The following is a 23,367-nucleotide window of genomic DNA, read 5'->3' on the forward strand; positions in this document are numbered from 1 at the left end:
AAGTGCCTTGGGACCACAACTTCGTCGACCATAAGTATGGCTGACTCGTCCGGCGTTATGCCGAGTGACCTCGAGGAGGCAGCAAACCATTTTTCGAAACAAGCAGGATCGCATGTGCACGATCATAGCCTCCTCCATACTCACAAAGCCTGGCAGTTCGACGACGGAGCCATACAGTGCCCGGTCGCAGATTTGGAGCGCGAGGATCTGGTAGCAAAGAGCGTATCTGGTATTCACCGCACAGCTTCTGCAGCGGCGAGAACCCGAAACATGGATTTCAAACCCGACGAGAAAAGAACCACGAGCGGACATTCCATCGCTCGGGAGAAGTGTGTTTCGGCATCTCACCTCAGCGGGGTGCCCGTTACACGCCTCTCCTAAGCTTAAATGGTAAAACAAAATGGCTAGGTGGCGTGAGCTACCGCCCCATCCAAAGAGCTCAGCCAGATTCATCCGTCCATCCTCTCATCCGTTGTCTGCCGCACTACTTTTTCACTTTCGGTGGCCGCGTCTCGTGGCGATCTGCCAGGCTTTGTCAGTAAAGAGGAGGCTATGACAAAATGTGAGCAGAAATGCCAGCGACCAGCCCTCTAACTTTTTGAAAATAGTGAAATTGAACTTGGTAACAAAGAAAAACCCAAGCCTAAAGTATTCGTCGCATTTCATGGTATTCCATGCCTTATTATTAAAGGACACTTGTCTATCTTTACGCCCATTTTAACCCACATTTTCAACTTGTCGTTGTCGAGTTTCATCTTTCCTCCGTTTTTGAAGAACTTTAAACCTGTTTCAAAACACAGGATTGGAATAGCGGATGGTGTCTAAAATCATAGACCTGTTTCGTTGATATGTCTATTTGCGAAGATCCGTGAAATAGTTTCGTATGACCATATTTCAAACTCGTTTAGGCATAAGATTGATCTTTCGTCTTTCTATATAAACTACTAGCTGTGAGTAGCGCTTGTCCCGTCCCTGTCATGTTCTTATCCTATTTTGCTATTGTATATATGGCCAACTAGCCCAGCAATTGATTCGACAAAAAATTCAAGAACTGCTGTATACTGACTTGGAGGTATTATTGCTGGCACAAGTTAGCTGAACGCATATAAAATGATTTGGCCGTTCCTGTATTTATGGCAAAGTGCACTAATTAAAAAAAAAAAAGAAAAATACACAAAAAAAAGTAGAGAGCCAGGAAAGACGGCAGGGCCTCGTGGAAACATTTATCATTGAATTAGCTGGAACTCATGTTAACGACCTAAAACGAAATTAGGTGTAAAACTAGAAGAAAAAAAAAAACTACTCGCTTAAAGCGGTGGTGACGACAGCAAGAGATTAGAAAGACGTCGCTTGCTAAGTGAATGTTGTGTCGATGTTGTTTTGCTTGTCCCCTTTTCTTTCTTTATTTTGTTTTCTCTGAGGAGCGCTGGTTTGTGTAACTCGTAAACATGGTTAAGGAGTGTTCGACTGTAACGGCCGGGAAAACAGGAACAAATAGACAGAGAAAAGAAAGCAAAGAAGGAAAGCACAAAGTAAGCAAACGAAGACACAACCCTCGTCTTCGCGATGGAACGCTGTTAAGTACGATTTGCGCAAGCAATAAGCGTAAGCGATATGTCCTGGTAACGAGATATCTCCTCGACTGCCCCTATTGCCATAAGATATAATCCTGGGCGCTTTTCTTGCTCACAGGGTTTGCGAAAGCTAATGCATGTTTCTCGGCTTCACCGCCTGCCGCCTTATGAGTGGGCAGAATAATCCACCGCCCGATGAGTTAGAAACGCAGACTTCATTTTTTTGTTTTATGTTTAAAGCTTTACTCCAGCCAGAAAATAAAAAATAAAACTGTCTGGCTGTCTTTGCGAGCTTTTCACAACTCTAAGCTCGTGCATTTTTTATCCCCTTTCCTCCGTTTTATATTTCGGCCGCCAGGCAGCGTCAGTTTTCGCTGCACATTTGAGTAAGCGCTTATACTCCCCCGTGTTTGCCTTCACGTCTTCTCCGCTACGAGGCGTCGCCTCCCTCAGAGTTGCGAGCGGACTGCTGCATCTAGGGATGTAGCGAACCAGATTAGGTTTCGAGTTCGATCAGGTTCGACTTTTTTATGTTTGAAGGAGAAATTCGACACAAGGTTCGACTGAAGTTGTATCATTATGCGCATGCCTGGAAATTGGGCACGAACCGATGCCACCTGGCGGAGGAAAACAACACACCAATTAAGTAGTTTAAAGGTGCATCCGCTACACTGTTCAAAAGTAAAGCTTGGCTTATTTTCGCCGAAAGTTCGAAGGTTCGCCGAACCATTCGAATTTCCGCTTCGACAAACCGAGGCATCCCTATTGCAACAAGGGAGTCGGGACTACGGAAGAGGCTCCGCCCACCAAAAGAAACACTGCGCTCAACGCTCAACGTACAGAAGTAGATTCGGCATTGGGTGGAGCTTTTCTGTCGTAAACGCAGTTTTAAACGCACTGTACCACCCCCCCCCCCCTCCCCCCCCCCCCCCTCCGCGGGTGTTCCACAACTGAGATAATTTAGTAACGTTGGTTGTACCGCGTGCCGCAGCACCATGATGACGTCACGTCACGGCCGTACGGCTGATGATCAGTGTTGCCATCCCTCTAGCAGAAGATAGTTTCGGTTTTGCCGTTGACCCCCGAAACCAATCTTTGAGCCCCGTGATATTCATAAAACTACACACAATACCGTTGAAAAGAAAAAGTGTACCTTGATATTCAGGCATACCCCCTTAGCTGAAAACAGTCGCAATCCCAAATTAAAAAATATTCACCCGGAGTTGCCCTTTAAACATCGCAGGGTGTGACTCGTCATTTTTTTCTCGTGATTCGTCCTCGTGAGCGTTCTTAGCGTCTGCAATCTGATTAGGTAGTTTCAGGGAACCGTGTTTGCACATCCGATACGGTACAATAGACCCTCCGGTACGAACTGCGCATGCGCCACCGCAGAAGACCCGCGCATGTGCAGTGCGTACCGGAGAGCCCATCGTACCATACGGGATGTGCAAAACGGTTCCCTAAAGGCCTGTTCCCACATGCAGCGGAGCGCTACAAGCATAGCGCTTACCTCGCGCTAAGCGCGTGCTGACGGGAGCGTTCACCAGCTTTGTATCCCACCGTCAAAACTGTTGCTCATGGCTGACGATAAGTAGCTGACGGCACGTGAGGAGCGCTACATCAGCGCTTCGCTGCATGTGAGAACCGGCCTTAAAACTCCCTATTGAGTGCGAAGCGACGACGTGCGTTTATTTTTTTTTTTTTTAGGTTTTTGGTGATAACGCAGTCTCACTGAACACACATTTGTCAAACACACGCGTATACACTCGTACCCCATTAGTGTGCAGACACCTTTATAGAGAACACAAGTTTCGGGGGACGAGCTGGGTAAAAATAAAAGGTGTCTCCCAAAAAAAGTTGACGGCGTCCCCGTTGCCGTCGCCGTCGGCGTAACCGTGAGGTCACATGACCCCCCTGAGGTCACGTGAACCCTCCTGAGGCCACGTGACCTCAGAGGGGTCACGTGATCTCAGGGGAGTCACGTGACCTCACGTGGGCCCCCGTGAGGCCACGTGCCCCCCGTAGCGGAGTACGGGGCACAAGGAGGTTAGAAGGGTAGGAGAGGACATGGACGGCAGCCGCGTAGCCTCCCCAAGCTGTGCTCCATTGACGCCTCGCCTCTTTCTCATTTTCTTCCTTATCCTCCTCACTCACCATGGTATCATAGCTAAGCATAGTTTTTTTTTTTCTGTGATAAAAAAAGAAAACATGTGAATTGTTTAGGGTTGACACCCTGTACATACATTTTTGCCTCGTTACTATATAGACAACTTACACTATAGCCGATTTTTCTTTTCCTTAAAAAGAAAGGGGGGCGAGTAAGGAAAGTGTCTATATTAATGAGACATCCGAGGTGTGAGCTGCTTACTACGTAAGCATATATGTGTATTCTCATACACATATTCTAACGCGATGAGACTCCGTCCGGCGAGTGCTAATGTGTACGGAGCGGATGGTTCGTATTTTGATAAGCTGCACACGACACATAGACAGCTGCGTACATACATACATCTAATGATTTGTGTACCAGTGAGAATTTTCTCGTGAATTTTCTTGGGGGAACTTGTCAACACTTTGTGATACTCGCGTTCTAGATGTGCCAATTTTCTCACTTTTGATTCATTTCTCGCCGACTCTTTCTTTTCCTTTATTTTTGTCAACTTGTGTTTGATCATCCTATACTTCTCATCGCCATCTGTTAATTCTTCCTCCTTTTTCCTGCATTCATTCTCATATAAACTGCAACAGGCCCAGCCCGTAAAACTTTGCTGCACCCAGTGAGAAAAACCTCACGTGAGGTAAACACCGCCACCACCACCTCTACCATACATCGAACAAACGTACTGCCTCGCTGATCATTGACCAGGGAACACGACAGCGAGATGCGCGTAGCTAAAAGAAAGAAAAACAATTCTCAAGGAATACACAGGGTACTTTAGCAGAAGAGCATAAGCAGCTCCCCCCAGTTCTCCTTCTGACCGGCGTTCTCTCTGCTAAAGTGGAAAGAGGTGGGAGGGGCTTAGGCATAGGCTTAGTGAACGAGCTTAGTGACCGAGCTTAGTGAGCGAGCTTGCGAATAATTTGGAAGTCTGAACGCGGGGTTGGGAACTGCTCCGGGCAGCGTAAGATGTCTTCGCGCGCCATATCCAAATAAAGTAGCGATTTCTATGGTTGAAAAATTAATTAAGTTCGAAGGTGCCCTACCCCGGATTTATATGGCTAGCAAAATGTAAGTAAAAAGTAACCTTTTAATCTTTAAAAAAAAAAGTTTTATTTTTTTGGTCGCAGATTATTCTGAGTTTTAGATTACTGAAATATCTAAGTATGTATTATGGGGTGCTGATATTACGGTATTTTTAGAGTGTTATCTGTTCCCGTCCTCTGTCGCATTCCAGTCTATTTTGTTATTCGACACCAGATTAGTCTTTTATGGCTACGGGTCCAACCATTGATTGTATATGATTGGACGTACGAAATAAGATATTATTGACGAATGAGTAATCGATCAATCAATCAATTAATTAATCTTGTAAAAAATATTTGTGTAGCCTCCAAAATACATACACCCGGTCGCAGATTCCGTAAAAGCAACTTTTCGAGCTATTTGTACACGCTGAAGTGGATGGATGGCAACCGCCCATGAAAGAATCCTTTGTGAGGCCCTTTGTAGGGACGCTTGGATATCGATTGGATCGATATCCGGCGGGACAAAAACGCGGGAGACTCCGCGTCCGCCGCAGGTATACGAGCGGACACGATTCGGCTTCTCCGCATCGCCGCTACCCTTGCGGCGAAAAGGTGTCACCATTACACACGACGCGCGTCCGAGAGAACGAAGACGTCGGCGACAGGCGCGACGACGGCACGGGACAACAACAAGAAGACAAAAGCGAAACGGAGAGAGAAACATTACTACCCTGTTAACCTGAAACTCTCAACAATGTCAGGCGGATTTTGTCCCGAGGATATGGATTCGTGTGTTCTCATTATTTCGTCGCCCCTCCGAGATTTCTTTTCCTTCTTGTTTTTTTATTATCGGATATCGATACTCTTTCCCCGGGGGGCATGGAAGAAGCGCAGTCGTTAAAGGCTGTGCAAGGATATTGAGTTGGAATGTATCTTACTTGACACAAGCTTGCTATCAATATAAAAAAAAAAAAAAAAAACACTCGCACGCTACGCCACTGACCGAGTCACCGCGAGATCCCTGCTTCGAATGCCGCTTGGCAATGAGTTCAAGGCGAAACATGACACGCGGCGTTCGAACCACGGATATTGTGGTGACTCGTGTTGGCAGACTGTCGTTTGTATGATGTGTGAGCGGTGTTACACCGGTATGAGGATTATCCCGTAGTGACGCTGGAGTGAAAATAAAAAATGAAAAAATCGATTATTTTTTTGAATGAGGTCATAGGTTAGATACGAGCACTGCGTAAGCAGTCGATTAGAGCTCGTGACAGTCAATGCTTCGACCAGCTTTCGGGTTGTGGCTCGTGTGGTATCGCTGCTATGAGGGGAATAGACGAACCCGATAGCGATGCGATTTCGATTGCGCCCTAATCTGTGTCAAATCCAGCGCGTGCTTGTGATGAACGTATTAGGATCACGTGACCGTTTGTTCTGGCTGCAATTTTTAAATCAAACGCTGCCTTTTTTATCGACTGCCGTTTGCGTGGAGAAAAAGCAACGCGTTGCGTAGGTTTTAAACGTCAGGGATTACTTCTGAGCGCTATCTACTGAAAGTTCAAAAATCGTTGCACCGCCCCTTTAACTAGAGTTCATCGGTGTTTTTCGGTTCCAATCTAACGTATATTGTTTCGTGACGTTGACTGCATCAGATGTCCATAATAACTATAGAGGAGTCAGCATAGAATGGCATGAACGAATGAACGAAACGCCTGCCTACCATTAACGCAAAAAAAAAAAAAAAAATTAGCAAGTGTTGCATAAAGTCGTCTCCTAGCGACAGACGCACAAACTATACCTTTGGGGGCATTTGTCATCCGTTTGTTAAAGGAGGAGAGTGTCCCTATGGAACGGTCGTGCGTATGTCCCGTGCTTTGCTAGCTTCCCAAAGTGACAAACATGCTTGTGCCGGGCTCTGATCATCGCAAGCTGTTGATTTTATAACCCCTGGAAAGTTGTGTGTACCGTCGTCCCAGTGTCTACAAAATCACAGCCCAGCGTGTGATCTTCCGCTTATATTTTGTTTCAGCATAACCTCGCAGAAGGAGGACGCTACACTCTAAGTTAACTGTCCTCTATGATTAATGACAGCAGCTACGACAGCAGACAAACGTGCGCTCACGACAGTTCCTGTATATTACAGTTTGCTGCGAATCCACGGAGCATCTTCGAGGAGGGCTTCTGCAACTGGTTTTTGTGGCCTGCGGACGAATTTGGAGGACCTTGGCCGCGGCAGAATCGTTTACGTCTCGTCGAGCCTGACATCTCTCGAACTCTGTTGTCAACATAGAACTTCTTATCGCTAGTTTCAAGACGGCGGTGTCTTTGGGTATTTTGCACACCTTGGCAGTTGCGACGACAGCGGACGGACGTGCGCTCACGACATTTCCTGTATATTACAGGTTAGTGGTCTGTTTTTCTACATTTTCTTAAAGTGCAGTTTGCTGTCGCTGTTGCTGCCAGAGGTGTCTTGCCACATGTCAACTTGTGATTATGACCAAGGAGATAAATAATTTTTTGCTGAATTTAAGGATGACCCGAAGAAAGAACACACATTCTTTCGAGAAACGTTTGAACGCGATTTCAGGGCCGAATTTTGTGCCGTTCAGTCGGAACTGCAAGGCATAAAGGCTAGCATGGACTTCATCAAGAAAGAGTTGGATTACACGAAAGCGAAGCTAAAAGCAGCCGAGAAAGCAAATTCAGAGTTGTGAAAAAACAACTGCTGGTCTTCAGGAAAGGTATTCCGTCATGCTAAATGGTACCGGGGAAACTAAACTGAGACTGATTCAATGCGAGCAGCAGTCGCGAAATCGGAACCTAGAAATGAAAAGGATTCCACGAAATGATGACGAGAACGTTATGCCATAACGTTCTCGTCATCATTTCGTGGAATCTAGTCAATAGTAGGATTCCACGAAATGATGACGAGAACGTTATGAATCTAGTCAATAGTATCGGAGAACTGGTGGGTGAAAACATTGCTATTCCTGAGGTAGACATGTGCCCCCGTGCGCCAACCAGAGACCCTACAAAAAGTGACGTGATCGTGCAGTTTCGGCAGAGGCACAGGCGTAGCCTAATTCTTAAGAAGGCAAAAAAAAAAAAACAGATTTTGGTTTCGATACGGCTACGCCTGTGTTTTTGAATAAACCCCTCTAAAATGGCAATTTGGAATGACTTGGGCTAAAAATAACAAGAATGTCAATGGACACATGTCCGGTTTTAGGACTGCAAAATCCTGGCACAAATATTTGATAACGCTCCCTTTGTCACTATCACACATGAGGATGATCTCGCTCAAATTTGTTAGTTGATTTTTAACGCTGGTACTTTTTTTTTCTTTTCCTTTTCAAATTCTGAACTATCACGAATTAGTGTTACCGACAGATACTAAGATTTGTTTTGGTACAAAAGATACCACTGTTTTTCATCTAAATGCCCGCTCAGTAAAAAACAAACTAGATGACATTGTTACTCTCTTTTATATGTGTAAAGTCGTTCGATGTAATGCCCCCTTCGGAAATTTGGTGTCAACTTGACCAGGATATGTTAGTCTTACCAGGTTATAAAACTTTTTCTCCTGATAGAAGAGAACGGAGAGGAGGCGCTTTTTCAACTATGTTAAATCGGGAACTTCAATGTGAAAAGCTGCCTTTGTTACGGAAATCACGGAGGATTATGAAATTTTGAGTTTGAAGTCTGAAAACAAATTATTTTTGTTTTGTTTATCACCCGCCTTTAACAAATTTTGGCAAATTTCTTTCCTTTTTGGACACGTGTTTGGAATTCGTGTCTACAAATAATTAATCCATTATTTTAGGAGGTGATTTGAATGTCAACATGCATGAAAATTCAAACCTGTCAACACAATTAAATAACACTATTGCTTCTTACGCACTTATAAATGTAATCACGTCGCCCACTAGAACCACTGATTCTTCAGAAAGTATAATTTACCTTTTTATTACGAACTATAGTACACAAGTACATAGCGCTGGCACTATTCGTAGCGACGTTAGTGATCATATTCCATTTTTTTTATTCCCGTGACTTTAGTATAAAAACTAAAGTCAAAATAAATCTTTTTTTTTTTTATCAGTACATATCTGAGCAAAACTTACTGTCGTTTAGAAACAAGATTGCAGGCATAGATTGGACGCCAGTTACCTTCTAAACAAACGCTGATGACTCCTATAAAATGTTTCTTAACATTGAAAAAAAAAATCCATAACAGGCGATTTCTTTATAAAAACAACCACCGCATGAAATAAAATTCGAAAGCCTTAGATTACGCCCCTGCACCTTGAAAAGGTTAAACATAAAACTCGTTTGTACAAAAACGTCATTACTACAAGGGAAATGGATAGTATTCAAAAAGTATCGGAATGCTTTGGCATCGGAACTCAAAAAGGCTAAGAATGACTACCAGAAAACTTTATTGAATGACTGTGCAGAAACGTTCATACTTCGTCTGGAAATCAATAAATGAAATTCTCCATCAACAAAATTAAATAGGAAAACTCCATGTCATTGAAAAAGTGATGTCTGGTGCTTAACTGGAGGAGTGTTTTAATTCCCTTTTTGCCAATCTGGCTCCGAGCTCATATTGCGGGGCTGCACTAGGTGGCAAATCTCAGAGGATTAACAAAACTCTGTTTCTTAATCCGACAAACGAGCATAAAGTGTTTCGCGTATTTATGAACCTAACAAAATCGACAGAGACAATTAATAGTGCTTGCGTGTAAACATGCGAAAGCATTCCTACACGCAGTGCATTCCTACAAGCAGCGTTCCACGTCTTTCTTTTGCACACGGTACTCTGGCGTTCACATCACGCTCCCCCACTGCGCAGGCGCAGTGAACCCCGCCGGCTTCACGCCGGCTTCCGTGACGAAGCATCTGCGTTGCTGTGCTTTCGTTTGGGTTTTATTTGGAATGGGAATTTAGGTGCCGTTTCGCGCAGCCAATGGGAATTCAGGTGCCGTTTCGCTCAGCCAATGGGAATTTATGTGCCGTTTTTCGCCGCTACAGACAACGCCGGCTTCGCTCCATGGGAAAGTGAATGCTTTCGTATTAAAACAGCAAAACTTGTTATATTGGCAACCTTCAAATACAACCCATTAAATTTGTCCCTGATATAATAACGTCATGCCTTGTACATATTTTTAAAAATGTACAAGGCACACAAAAAAAAATTAATCTTGCAAAAATGTCTGTGATATATGAAAGTGGCGATAGAAATAATTTGTCTAGTTTTAGACCTATTTCTGTTTTGTCTGTTTTTTCTAAGGTACTCGAAAAGATTAATTTGGTCGTCTTGATAATTTTCTCCAGAGACATCCTGTAATTTCAGAATCCCAGCTTGGCTGTAGAAATGGGAAATCTACCGATTCCGCACTTCTTTTACATAAAGAGATGGTATTACAGAATATAGAAAGAAAACTCTTGACATTTGGCATTTTCACTGATTTCAGTAAATGTTTTGATTGTCTCAATCATGAAACACTTATTGACAAACTAAGCAGATATGATAGACATCACTTTCGCTTTTGTCCTCCTATTTCAATTAACGTAAGCAAACTGTAATAATCGATGATCATTTCTCATCAGCGTGTCACAAGGTAGCATTTTGAGTCAATTGCACTTTAATATTTATATTAACGATCTTGTGAACATTTGTGAAACTATATTTCTTGCCTTGTATGCTGATGACGTCAGTCTGCTCCTCAGTGACGCCGACGCGGATGACGTAATAACCAAAGGAAATTCCTTATTGCCTAGATTCTTTTCGTGGTCGCAAACAAATGGTCCATATATTAATCAAATAAAAACGAGGGCAATTTTATTCAAACTCTTCTAGAAACATGTAAATGTAAGTGAAACTCTCCGTTTCCAATCCATTCCGACTGAATTAGTAAACGAACATAAAATATGAGGTATGAAATTTTCACAAAACCTACTGCGGGATCAGCGCATAAACCGAGTCTTCTGCAAATTATGTAAGATTGTTGGTGTGGTTGCACGTTGTCGAGTCATTCTCCCCGAGGAAAAAAAAAAACTACAAATATATTATTGGTTATTGAAATCCCGGAGATATTACTGTCAAGATCGGTTATAACGAAGTCGGTTATAACGAAATTTCGGCTACAGCGACGCGATCACGATTTCCCATTTCCGCTGGCACTTTTTCAATGGATCTGTGTCTGTTTCTAGCGAAGGAAATCGAGCGGCTCGCCCGGATATATCGAAGAGAAATTTTGTGATCATTTAAAGAACAGTAAAGTTCGGAAATTTTATGAAGTCTCGGACCACCGCACTTTGCTGCTGTGGTCAAGAAGCCACCGAGAACAGGCTGCAGCAGACGCTGGAAGGCCCCCCGAGGCAGTCTCTGTAAAGTCGTCTGCTCCCCGCTCCTTGTCTGGGAAGCGGCTTTACTGCATCGCACGCGGAAAAGCCGTCTTGGCAGGCTGATAGGGGCGTTCGGAGCGCGAGCGACAACGTTCCGGTCGAGATAAAGCAGAGAGCCTAGATTTAAAAAAGCCCTGCAACGACTTTTTGACTGGTTTTTAATTTGCACCGAACCTGAGCGCACTGAACGTAGTAAGTTAATGAAACTTTTCTTTTCTCGAATTTCGCTTTATTTTAAAAGTTATAGGCCAATTAAAATTACAAGAACAACCGAAAAATAACCTCGTTCGTGACGTCCTTGGTCGTGGCTTGAATTGCCGTGAACTAGAGGAGGGGTACAAGGAGCTCAGGCGAGCGCTCACGGCTGCCGCACTCCGTGTTGACGGCTCGGGAGGGCGCCACTAAAGCATGTTCTGGCTAGGCTGTATGAAGCAAGCAGCCAGGGTGGCTCGCACTACATTTGCTGCGCGATTAAGCACTTATTTGGCATGACACTTTATTGTCCACGAACGATAGCAAACACGGGGTAACGATCAGTTCAGAACGGGAGCCACTTTGCACTGCCATACCGCCAAACGGCGAAACCGCAAGTTAAACCTGCTCGCCGAAGGCCTTCGGAACGCTTGGAACCGGTCGGATCCACGATCCCGTATACGACCGCAGCGCTGCCACGTACATCCGGGACCTTTCTACAGTCGCCGCTAGTCGGCACCTGATCCCACGACTATCGCCGACTTTTCCACCGCTTGCTGGCAGGTATGTCGACGGGTCATTTCTTGTTTCCGAACTTTATAAACTGCATTTGATTCTTTTCTGATCTAAAATACTGAACAAAAACTACTTTGATAAATAATTGAAACGGTTCGCGCTACTTATATTTTGTATTTCGATTACAAAAAAGCTTTTAGCGGCTCTGACCATTAGTAAGGCCAGGACCAAAAACGTCACATAACGCGCGCTTCCAGAACTGCGGGTCGCCCCCGTAAGTAAAGGAGGTTTCCGCGTCGTCCTGTTAAAATATGACGCGCCGATATTTAGTTACTCTCTCCATGCCCACTGGCTTGCCCGAACTTCAAGAGACGTGGAACCGCAAAGAAGTTAGACGCTTAAATATGATTGCAGGGCCTCTTGCACCTGCATTTGATTGTAGCACCTGCATTTGATTGTAGCGTGGCCATTGTGGCCATTTACACCTGCATTTGATTGTAGCGTGGCCACTGTGGCGAAGAAACTGGGCGGAGAGGCGGATCCGTTTGCAGAAGGTGAACGGTTTTGAGTTTTGACTCCTTGCATGCTGCAGCTCGTTTGGCAAACGCGGCCCACAAACCACGTGACTCCGATCGAGAAGTTGCCCCCTCTCTTACATCTAGACTCTCTATACCGACGACAGACAAGCTTGAGCGCGAACTCGGTGCCGTGCGCGCTCCTTTGTTTGCTTCGTGAACCATGTCGGCGACTGGCCGGTCAGGTCGCTCTCGCGCGAAAGTCTGCTTCGCTCAAGCACAGATTCGGAGAATCATCGCCGCTCAACGATCGAGAGTCCCGGCACGGTCGGCACCTCGACGGGGATGACGAAGGCAATCTCCTTGAATCAAAAGCGTGCCATCCTTGACGAAGTGCGCATAAACGTAAAGAATGCCGTCCACCGCCGCCACCCTCTGCGGCCGCCGTCGCAGCTGTCGACACGGTCCGTAGGATCTTTTTTCTTCGGGAGCTTCTCGCAGTTGGGGAGAGGCGGCTCCGATCCAGCAGAGGACGCGTGTAGGGAAGCGTCGAGCGCTTTCTGCAGGCTCGATAAACATGTGCCCGTGACAGCCCGTGTTATTATTTTTCTTTCTTCGTGTTATTTGTATGAGTTCATATATAACGAAGAAGCGGATATAGCGAAGGGATTTCCGATTCCTGCTGCCTTCGTTATAACCGGTCTCGACAGTATCGCCATCTTGTTTGGAGTACGACCATAGAAGCAAATCCTAACAAAATATTACTACTACAAAAGAAAAGTTTGCGTTTTATTGGACACGTCTATTTCTTAGCCTATACAAAAACTATTTTCCCGATATAAAATCATAAATGTACATCGATTTTATTAATACATTTTACTCGGTCATTTCGTTTCTCCTCTCCTGAATTGATTAGTTAAACAAACACCCGGAATAATTAAAAATATACCCACGATCCTTACCGATGAATAGAAAGTGTTTCCTTCTCGCACAAAATACAGTCTCTAGTCTTTAAAACATAATCTACCCTCATGTCTCAATAAATAGTGCATAGATGACTTGAACATTTACTCTATAAATCCCAAATCAATGTATCTACTTCTTGTATGGTATGTGATGTAAACCTGTTGAGCTTTTATCTCTATCATGTATGTATATGTTTTGTTGCTGAAACCTCAGTAGTTACTTTTGTACAACCGTAGCTGTCTGCAAAGTGCGCGGGGCGCCGACCCCGTCAACATTCGTTGACTTCTTTGTCCGTAGCTCCGGCGTCTCTAACTTGTACAGATGCAAAAATAAATATTATTATTATTATTATTCGCTCATTTAAGACCAGGAGATCGAAGCTCAACTTTCTCCCGGCTTTAGAGGGCCTGTTTACAGGCCGCTTACAACCGGGAGAAAGTTTTACCCCTTCCTGAATAATCCATGTGACCTAAACTTGCGTCCACTCCCGCTCTCCCCCTACGAGACAAATGACAACGACGCCGTTGGGGTTCACTCCTCTCGTGCGGGAAGCTGTCACGCTATCTGCTCCGTCGCTTTGAGGGGTGCGAGGGGCATTAGCGATCGTCCTGAACCACGCTACGATGAAAAGAATACGCCTGAAGCCTGGCAGTTCGACGACGGAGCCATAGAATGGCCCGGTCGCAGATTTCGAGGGCCCGGATCTGGCAGCACAGAGCATCAAAGAGCCATTTCTCCCGGAGCCTGGACGTCAGCGGCGAGATGGCAGTAATGACATTACTGTAATGGAATTACAGTAATTGAATTACTTTTTGAAGTAATGAGTGATGTAATGAATTACTTCTCTAGGCTAGTAATTTAGCAATGTAATGAATCACTTTCAGGCAGTAATTTCGAGAAAGTTACTCATTACTTTTGAAACTACTTTTGTCCTAAATTAAAAAAAAAAAATTCGTTTGCAAGTTTTAAGAAAGAAGAGAAAAATTATTTTGCATGGTGAAATGTTGTGAAAGAGCATCAGAGGAAATAATCGACGGCCACCTGAGCGCAAAGCCTTGTACGAAGAGCGGGACAGACGCACAATGGAGGGCTGGAAAGGCGAAGAAGAAAAAAGCTTACGTCACTTAGGCATCGCTGGAAGGCGACGGCTTACGAGCTCCAGGCACGACAGATTCATGGCGTCGCGTCATCACGACGATACTGTACTTCGCTCATCCCTAAGCTGACAGTGCTGTGGGAGCTGACCGGAACGAATCAAACACCCTCTTTTAATCACGTGTCCCGTCCCTTTCTATGCGCGCGGGTATGAACAAGAGCGTGGTTACGCGGCGTACGATAGATGTGTGACTGCTCCAACAAACACTTAGCTTCCAGCGTTCATTCCAAAGCTGACAGTGCGTCAGCTGAGGGATGGACGGCTTATAGGTAGGGTTATTCGTTTTCGGGTAAAACCCGATTTTACCCGATTTTTACACCCCGAACATGTTTTAGAAGAATCGGGTTAAACCCGATTTCTCCCCGAATTGCAAAACCACATAACCAACCTATTAATTTTTACGCCGTATGGAGTTTGCGGTGCACACACGCTAGCTATTCTACCTCGGGACAACAGTGAACTATAGTTTATTTCGCAAGCTGGTGTGCAGCACTGTGGACGCTACACGTCTCTCAACCGACCGCCCAACGAGCGCACGCCTAGCTCACCGTGGCATTCTATATGGAGGCCAGCCGAAGAACAGCGACATGTAGGCGTTGGGGCATCGGAGGGACATTTCCGTCCCTCCGCTGTGCAGGTGGAATCGCCTCGGCACGCCACGTAGCTTCGGCCCTGCTGCACGCAGCTTGTGAAATGCACTATCAATCCCCCTTCGACCGCTGTTAGGTCTGGTTTCCCCGGTAGCATGGCCATCTCGCTGGCGGTCTACCTCTCTCACGAACAACATCTGAGCCAGTCAGTCGGGGTAAGCAGATCTGAAAAACTTTACAGGTTTATTCCATAACAAAATATGTGATCGAAAACGACCGTCTTTCAAACGTTCCGGGTTTTCGTCGACACCTGACGGAGAGGAGGATTCCCTGAGCAGTGCTTCCCCTAAAGCGACCGACGGCAATCGGACCAGCGGAGCTCTCGCTCTCCCACAAGGGGAGCTTAACGTTCGGGAATGGCAAGACGACGGTTATCTCCCACACTCGAATACTATAATGGGGCAGAAAGCTGGTAATATCCTCCAATAAAAAAAAAAAAAAAAAAAAAAATCACGGCCGTATTACTTAGTATATTTGCAAATTTAACCAGAAAATACCCGAATTTCAACATATTTTAACGAATAACCCGATTTCTCCCCGATTATTAGCTTGAAAAAAAGCACCCTATTTTTACGCCCCGAATTTAAAAAATATATAAATCCCGAAAACGAACAACCCTACTTACAGGCTACAAGGCGACGGGCACATCACCAGTGAGTAATCATAATTTAAAACCTGAGAGGACGGGACAAACAGGTCCCCAGTCTTGTACTTTCGTCAAGCAAGGTCAAACCGTAAGCTTCGACCATTGTGAACAACAAACGACCGGAATGAATAGTTAATTCCAAATCCCTTGTCAAAGCCCCGGAACGCTTTGTGCGTCGTCGCTGCCTTCCCTTAGGAAGTTTATTCGGGAATAAGCCTATAAGCAGATATCGCCACCGTCTGTTTCGAAAGTACATATTTTAGGAAGCTCGCGCCATTCTCCAACAGGCGACGCGTCTGCTTAGCAATTATCCGGGCCCTTTGTGTGACAATGCGCAAAAGCTTGGACTCTTCGGGTGTTTGAAAAAAATTCTCCTTGAAAGGAATGACCCAATGCAGTGGAGGATACAGGCACGAGCTCCCTTTCCGATTGTGAGCGTTGAATTAAGCTGTGCGCGAGCTCTTCTCATCTCCACTGCATTGGTCTTCTCCTCTCCACCGGAATTATATCGACCCCGCGAGGACCGCTTCCAATATCACAAGGAACGAACTGCATACATGGCCAGCTTCAGGTACCAAGGCTGCAAGCTACCCTCCCGTTCCTGGTCCCACATACGGCGACTGCCAATGATGTCTGATGTGGTTTCGAAAAGGGCCTGTTGGCGGAGGAAGCGCCCGCCATTAAATTGCAAACGGTGTCCAAGTATGTTCAAGATGCTCCCTCTTAAATCTAGGCTTTCTACGCAGCTCCAAAAAAGGCGACGCCACACAGCGACAACTGCGTGAAGGAGATCTAGTGGGGAGGTGCCGCCTGTCCAAGTGTACTGCGAAAACTGCCGCGGCCTGGCGGTTGAAATGTGAAAGTGAGTGAAGGAAATAAAAACGCACACAGTTGGAACAAAAAAAAAAACATTTATAACATGAAGAAAGAAAAAACAATATGGAACTTTAGCTTCAATTGACACGATGACAGGCTGTCAGAGTGACAAAGCGCGAAAGCGCGGAGACATAAATTGGGCGTCGCTAGGGAGGGACTTGTGCCAGCGTTTTTGGCGAGCGTCGTTTTCCTTTTTCTTTTTTTGGGGATACCGTCACACGTTTAAGGTAACTTTGTCGAGACAAAAGCGAACCGAATCCCCGTAGCGCACGTTCTCGTGAAGTAGTAAAAAAAAAAAAAAAAAGATTAATAAAGAACGAAAAGAAAATTTCTCTTTGCTCCTCACTGTTAGGAGTTAAAACGATCGTTCCACCAGTGGGGGTCTACTTTTTAGAGTGTTTACTTCGAACGTACTACATTTTACCTGCTTTTTATGAAACAAAAATGAGATCACTCATTGTATACATGATAATATACTTTCGTATAGCGAGACGGTATAAGAAAAAAAGATCAAATAGACGAAAACAAAAATGGCAGTCATATATAAGCGACACGGGTTACTCCACAAGACGAGAAAGAAAAATGCCGGTTATATTACTATTCGCGACTCCAGCGAACTATAGGGGGCGCGCTGGTTAGGCAAAATGGCGGAAGAAACGAGGTCCTTTTCGTAGTTCAGCACGCGGGCCACCATAAATTTCTTGAACTGCAACGTAAAATCGGTGTTATTTATGAAATCAAAAGCAATTTTTCGAAGGTACAAACCTTCTTCTACTCAGTGCGCAAGAATGACACGGCGAAAGTATAAAATAAATGACTGGAAACGATGTTTGTTTCAATGCTGCCTACGAAAACCAAGCAGCGATATCAGACGACAGAGCCAAAACGATCCCCTCTCCTGAGCTTCTCGGCGATGCCGCTACGCGGCGTCGATTTCGCTGGAGTCGCCAATAGTCAGTGTCATGCTTGTGACACGCGGGGCGTGGCCAATCGTTCTGATTGGTTGACGCGTCCAAGGCTGCGGAGCGACACTTTGATACTCAGGACTTTGGGACTACAAAATCGTGTAAGAGTGACGTCAGAGACCGACCGAGTGCATCTTCGAGTCCATAACGAAATGATCAAGCACCAATCGATGGCGCAAGCATGTGGAAAGAAGGTCATAGGGTTCTTGCACGAGACAAAAGAAAAAAAAAGGGAGAGATGGAGAGACGGAGAAAGAGAGAGGGAGAGTGAGGGAGTGCTTCTACCGAACGATGAGGCTCCATTGCACGGCTGTGTACACACCATCCCCGTTCAGTTAATTAGCGTTCTATTGTATCGCAGTTGCACAGTTCACCGAGTTGATCCGTTAAGTGCGATCTATCGCGTGAGGCTAATTGCCTTTTGTTTGTTTCGTAGTAAAGATCCCCGCTGTCGGTGCATGGAAAAGTTCGGGGTAATTTTTTTTTTTTTTTTTTTTCGCGAAATTTGTTAGGATTTTTCAGGAAACTTTTAACGTCGTTGGCCGAATATATCCGAGGCGCCGCCATACTCCCTTTCGCTCTAACCTGGATTGTCGCCAAGGCTGTAAAAGTCGTTCGTTCTTTTGAGCCGTTCTTTTCCCCTGTCTTTCATCTTCGACCAAGTTTCCCTGCTTTTACCACAGTCTCTGGTTACTACATCATGATCAACATCCACCAGCTCGCCTGCGCACTCACTGTTTTTTCACTGTAAATGCGTTAGCTATAGCTCTAGAAGCGTTAGGTTTAGAAGCATGAACATTCGTGGGACTGTGTTGCTGAATCGTGTGGACATTTTCAGTCTTGCGGGGAAAACCTAGCTCGGAGGGCAGCGATAAGTGCGTTTAAATTTAGTTTCTCTTTGTCCCCTGGAGCTATGTTCGGGAGAATTCGCGCAGAACTCGCGTCCATTCCGCGTCCCGTGCTCGATCGAGGAAGCTGACGAATCCAGTCCACGAGCCTCGTCTTGCTAAACCCCGGCCCCTGCGGTAAAGTGAACTATACAGGAGGGGTAGGTAGTATAAGCTCAGCGAGTACTCACGGCTGCCGCACTTGGTGTCCACGGCACTCGAGAGGGCGCCACTAAAGCATGGGCTGTAGTGGCGCACGCCTCGCATTGCATTTGCTGCGCTACTGGTGATGTCGTCCTCGTCGTTGTCGATTCGGCATCGCACTTCAATCGACATAAGCGACAGAAAACACGGGGGAAAATCTGAACCGGAGCCAGTTTGCACTGCCAAACCTGCTCGCCGATGGCTTACGCTCGGATCCTCCAGCCCATGCTACCTCAGCGCAGCTCCGTACATCCGGGACCTTTCCCCGCTCGCCGTTTCGCAGCAATGCATGGCGCGCACGTAGGTGCCTAATCTCCTTCCCCCTCAAAGACCGACGACCAGACTTGAGATTCTGCAAGGCAGAAGATCCTCCTCACCATGGGGCAGGAGGAAACAGGCAAAGGTGGACAGGATAAAAGGGGGAGAGGAGGAAGCGAGGGAAAAGTGGAAAGCGCGAACTGGTCGTCGGCCTTTAAGGTGAAACGAAGTATAAATAGCGCGAACCTTTAAGAAAAGATCTATTGATCACAAATACGCATGCGCTGTGTTGTCGGGTTGCGAGGAGGGAAGCGGGCAGAAAGGCTGAGAAGGTTGCCGACGATAAGCGGTTTCATCACCTCTTCGCATCTCGTACTGCAGACGCGGCCCACAAACCACCTGACACCGATCGAGCGATTGGAAACAATCTGAAATGTCGGCTAGAGAACAAACTAGAGTAGGCGTCAGGTGAAGATCGAATTCAGGGGAAGCTCCTCCCAACTCTTTCCACCTCAGCAGCAGAGTGAACGCTGGAGAGGAGGCGACCTTCTCTCCAGCATTCGCTCTGCTAAAGTGGAAAACGGTGGAAGGAGCTTCCCCTGGGCTCTTCACCTGCCACCGACTGTAGCTATCAATTAACACGCAGTTTACGAACGCTAATGGTATATTCGGCTGGTCACTTTCGACTTCGAGCACTCCAATCATGCGAGTCGTAGCTACCAGATCCCGGAGCGCCACCGCATTGCAGCGAGAGAATCGGCGCGCCCAGCCGAACGCTCCTCAACTTTTCAGAGCGGCAAGCCGAGCGGATAGAGGGTGGCGTGCGCCACTAGAGGACAGCGCGAGCCGCCCTCTAGCGGAACTTTTGCTCTTTGGATTCAAAGGGTTGAGCATTATTGAGTGACCCATCCATCCGCAAAACCTTGAAAAATGGCAACCGTCAACGCGGACGCTGATAAGGTCATCGCAAGCCAGCCGTGCCAAGCGGAAGTTCCTGCGAAACTATCAAAAAAGACAACATTACAGCTTGACAACTCTCTTACTTTTGTTCTTAACGCTTTGTCCGGGTAGGTTCGCACTATAGAAACATAGGCCTTGACCTTGGGCACTGTACAAGGCAACGTTGGTACAAGGCAACGTTGGTACAAGGCAACGTTGCTACGAGGCAACGTTAGGTACAGGGTGCGTCAAACAACTCGGCAAACTTCGCTTCGCAAACACGGCCCTCGTCGTCGTAGTCTGAGCTGCTGGTGTTGTCGCTGTCTGCTAGCTTCGCCAGCAGCACTGACGGTGCCACCACTAACATTAAACGTCTTCGTTTCAACGACATTTCACCTCAATTCGGGGAGCACAAAACAACGGTGACGGCGTCGAGACCGACGGCTGTTTTTCGCAGCCCTCTTTCTGCGGAGTAGCTGCGTTCTCGCCGTCCGCTTCCGACACAAAAGCAAAATGGCGGAATGGCTGGAGTCACGTGACCGTTCGGCAGCCAGATCTCTCGCGCGCTCCCACTTCCAAGTCAGAGCGCCTCAAACCGCTCCGATTCGGAGGACGGCTAGAGTCGGAGCTTCGAGAGCGCTCCGAAAGAACCAGCCGAATATACTTGGAGCGCCTGGCATCGACCATTCGAATGCATACCGGCTTTTCAGAGCGCTCCAAGAGTCTGAAAAACGACCAGCCGAATATACCATAAGTCAACGTTTGCCCACACTAGGTGTGGGCACTGCAGGTGCAGAAAGCATGCAGATTCAACTGAGGTGAAGCGTCTGCGCTCGTAAGTGCCAACAACAACGCCTCCGCACCGCACCCGACCGCGTTTTTTGTTTTCTTTGGTTGGGAGGGGGGGGGGGGGGGGAGGAGTGGGGGCGTGCGAAGCAGATGAAAAACGCTCACGTGGCATGTCGCACAAAAAGCCCAAACGTCAAGCACTTGGTGCTTGACGTTTGCGCGTTTTTCCAGTTCTTACCAATTCGTGTTCTAAAAAATGGACAATGAAATGAATTTTCGGCAGGAAAAAGTTGGGAGTTCACTAATCGCATATCGTTTAGAGCGGCGAAATAAAAATAGTACTCAAGCGTAGAAAGCCTAAAGCCTGCTTTTCGGTACAAAAATTTGGTAATATAGCGGACTATAAATAGTACGTCCTTTCCTTCCAAAATTATTCGCCTTTTCACTGTGATGCATCCAGGGGGGCCCACGCACGTCAGCCAAACCCAACTCACGCATCGCACACGAGCACTGCATAACTCGGACGTTTTCGCATGCCAGCAATCAATCCATCGACGAATATTCGAATTCGCGTTCGTGGCCAATGAGTGCCGTGACGGCACTTATCATCGCTTGAGAATGACAAGTTCCATGGTGTGCTTAAAAAGCACAATGGAAGCTTGTAGTCGTCGCCTCCAATGACGAAACACGTCATGACCACGTGATTTCCCATTTAGCTTTTGAGTTGAGGACTGAAGCTAAGGTGAAAGAATTACGTTGAAACATCATTTCATGGTCCCTTCAAGGCGAGCGATAGGGGAAGGGGCGACAACTCGGCGCCGTCTTGGTGCGAATCAGCTTGGTGGTCGGGCTTGTCGTTCGGAATAAATCCGAATTGTTTTGATCGGTTAGAGATGTTTCTCCTTTGAAGCTAGACAGATTCGCCGGTACCGCGAACAGCAGTTCGGAAGCAGAAGTCTCAAGCCCGCCGTCCGCCGCCATCGCTTCGTTGAGCCGTCCAGCCCGCGACTCCCGCAATACGACGCCATGTTGAGAATTACGCAGAGAATGCACAAAGTGCTTCCGGTTCTCTGTGCAACTTTTTTTCTTCTTTCAGTCAACGTTTTTGCTGTTTTTTAGAAGCCACAAAAAATGGGTATAATATTTTTTTTTCTATTTTCAATATTCAGTGTAAGCCCTCGATGACCCGCGACTCTGATTATATTTGGTGTGTGTATAAACTATAGAGAACGGCACGTATAACCAGAGAGAAAAGAGTGAGCGCGACTCAAACTGGCCAATTCTCGATCGGCGGTTGTCGGCGGAAAGAAAAGAAATTTTGAGTCGCAAATAGTGCTCTGGGTATAGTTGGGTTCTCATATCTGATGTACGAATAGAAAGCTTGGTGAACATAAATACCCTGTCTGTGTTCATAGGGTGAACTGAGTATAACATATCTATTGAAAACAGGCTGGGCAAAGCGCCTGTTTTCCATAGATATAGTGTGTTATACGAACCCTCAACTGACTACTCGGAACCACATACTTAAAAACAACTCAATGCGAACTGTCGAGAAAAAGAAAACGCACACGCACGCAACGTTTCACTTGTCGAGTTTGCTGTCTATAGAAGAAACAAAATATCGTCAACTCGGACGGATTTAGGCTGGTTCGCCTCTCTGAAATTAATACCCAATAATGAAAAGTATCCCTCCGTTGGTGCACTTGATGCTGGGATGGCGTGCACGAACTGCGCTGAATGAGGTCCGGAAACTCGTGCTGGTGCAAGTTCCGCCACTCCAGAAGATCGCGAATTCAGTATTTTTCAATATATACTTGTAGTCTTAGAAGCCACGCAGGCTTCTTCTACTTTCTTGTGGCCTGTACGTTTTGAGTTTTCTTTGCCCCTAAGAACGTTTTCCACTCTTGCCCGGCCAAACAATTAAACAAGCTTCCCGGGACGACTGATAGTTCTGCGTTCTTTACTTTTTCTAGAGACAGCGTTTTTGGCGAGAGAGAGAGAGAATTCTAAAGCGATCTTTAGGGAGAATCAAAGTAAAGAGCTATTTTCTTCCGGTTCTCTTCTTTCGAAGAGAATAGTTTGCCCCCGCATTATATTGGACGATGCACCTTCATAGTATTACTCACTTATTTACTCTACACTGTACTATCGCACACGTTTATGGGCTGTCTCGGCAAATATGGATCCGGACCCGCGGATATCCGCATCCGAAGCTCCTGATATCCGATCCGCAATCCGCCCAATCTGATTTATTTTTATCCGAATCCGCCAGTTGACGATTAAAACAAAAAGGGTTCATCGCTGTTAGTGTGTATTAGAATGGAGAGGTATTCCGTCCGGCGGCCGCGAGAATGTCGCGATATGCAAGTGCACGCCGATGAGGGCGCTGTGGGGCAGAACGCGGCCATCCGACAGTTCACAGAGGCCTGGTGTATGGTCGCAGGAAGATACGCTTTATTCGGGGGGGGGGGGGGGGGGGGGGGGGGAATTGGTAGTAATCTTTGTTTGTTTTTTGTCTGCTCGGTTGTCAGAACGAATAGATTCCATCGTATTTCACAGTCGTGTGAAGAAGCGTGACTTACGCGAGCGGCAAAAGCTTACATTCAAAGCGCAAATGCCGTTTGGGAGGAGTCAGTT

The 23,367-nt window shown here is 46.3% G+C and overlaps 1 protein-coding gene across 1 annotated transcript in view; it reads left to right on the top strand.

Annotated features, from left to right (window-relative positions):
• The first annotated feature begins 7,024 nt into the window (after positions 1-7,024).
• Positions 7,025-23,367, top strand: part of LOC8030759 (kynurenine formamidase) — a 57,495-nt gene continuing 41,152 nt past the window's right edge. The window contains exon 1 of the mRNA XM_042289900.1: positions 7,025-7,162. The gene's annotated coding sequence lies outside the window, so the exon portion shown is untranslated. The remainder of the gene's footprint in view (positions 7,163-23,367) is intronic.

The sequence above is a fragment of the Ixodes scapularis genome, unplaced genomic scaffold (genome assembly GCF_016920785.2).
Source record: "Ixodes scapularis isolate PalLabHiFi unplaced genomic scaffold, ASM1692078v2 PGA_scaffold13__105_contigs__length_92229423, whole genome shotgun sequence".
Taxonomy (NCBI): Eukaryota; Metazoa; Arthropoda; class Arachnida; order Ixodida; family Ixodidae; genus Ixodes; species Ixodes scapularis.